This window comes from Wolffia australiana, chromosome 3, assembly GCF_029677425.1.
Source record: "Wolffia australiana isolate 7733 chromosome 3, ASM2967742v1".
In the NCBI taxonomy this organism is placed as follows: domain Eukaryota; kingdom Viridiplantae; phylum Streptophyta; class Magnoliopsida; order Alismatales; family Araceae; genus Wolffia; species Wolffia australiana.
Window position 1 is genome coordinate 12,603,438 of NC_135837.1, and position 1,563 is coordinate 12,605,000.

Below are 1,563 nucleotides of genomic sequence, written 5' to 3' on the forward strand. Positions count from 1 at the left end.
TTTTCCTAATACCATGGCATTTATTCCTCGAGGGATCTCACCCATATTTTGTGAGAGACCAAAAGGGCCAGGCTCTGAAACATCCCTTCTATCCGTGATGCAAGTGAATGATGGACTGAGGAAGGGGGAATAGACTTTCCTCCTCACCATACGAGGGTTGGTACTTAAAAAAGGGTGGAAGGCAGGGGAGTGCTCCAGCCCTTTTTTTTGCGCTTCATTAGGGTGATGAAGATGACAATAGCCCATGTGCTGCCATAGGTAGGTTACCAAGGTCATAGCAAACATATTGTTATAGTTCATTAAGGTGATGCCCACAAAAATCCTAGCACAGGTAGTGCCTAGACAGGACATTAGGCATTAGGTACATGTTTGCCTATAGGAGCACCCAAGAAGATGCCCCAAGCTACCTATAGGAGCTGAGGAGGCAGCTCAAGTAGCTACTTGAATCCGAGCTAATGTGGCCATCTAAGGCACCCTTTTGCTGCCCAATGCAGTTCTATAAGGAGGACATTTAACTCAAACTTTGTGTGCACTAGTGGTTGTTGAACAAGCTCATAGTGAAGAACAAATATCCCGTGTCAAATGCAGAGTTGTTCCACATAGTCCGATATGCTTGCTTCTTCTCCCATATGGACTTGAAGAGCGGATACCACCAAGTGCGGATCACGGAGGGTGATGAACCAAATCAATGTGTGTGACTCTCATTTGAAATTTCTGTCATGCCCTTTAGGCCAACTAACAACCCTGCAAGATTTTATTGCTTAATGACTTCTATCTTTGGGGGTATATTAATGACTTTGTAGTGGTATACTTGTATGATATCTTGATTTGTAGCCAAAGCTTGGATGGCCATGTGAGGCCCCTGAGGATGGTGATCACAAAGCTGACAGAGCTAAAACTCTACCTCAATTCAAAGAAATGTAAAGGTGCCCAAGAAAATATTGAATTCCATATACATCTAACCAATTTGGGAAGTATGCATGGATTCCTCCAAGATGTGAGCTATTCGGGACCAGGTAGCACCAAAGCGGCGCGACAATTGCGGTCTTTCATTGGATTACTGAAAGATTATCTGAAGTTCATCAAGGCTTTCTCTTGGCTAGCTATTCCATTGACAGATCTATTGAAGAAGAATGCAAAGTGGCAGCAAGCGAGCATTGCCAGAGTGTCTTTTGTGAGTTGCGAGGCGGTCTCTAATGAACTAGTGCTCTGATTGCCCAAGTTTGTGAGCTGTATGAGGTACACACCAATGCTTTTGATTTTGCACTGGGAGTTGTCTTGATGTAGGATGGACATCCGGTGGCATGTGAGAGTCAAAGTTTAACGGCACAGAAAGAAAGCATTATGTGCACAATAAGGGGATGACGGTTGTGGTACATTGCCTCTGATTTGGTGCCATGATCTCCTAGGAGGCAAGTTTGTGCTCTACAGCGATAATGTGGCCATTAGTTTCTTGAGTCTCAAAATAAATGGAGCCCGAAGCAAGCAAGTTGGCAATACTTCTTGGTCTAGTTGGACTTGACTTGAGGTACAAATAGTGGTACACCAATCAAGTAGCCAACA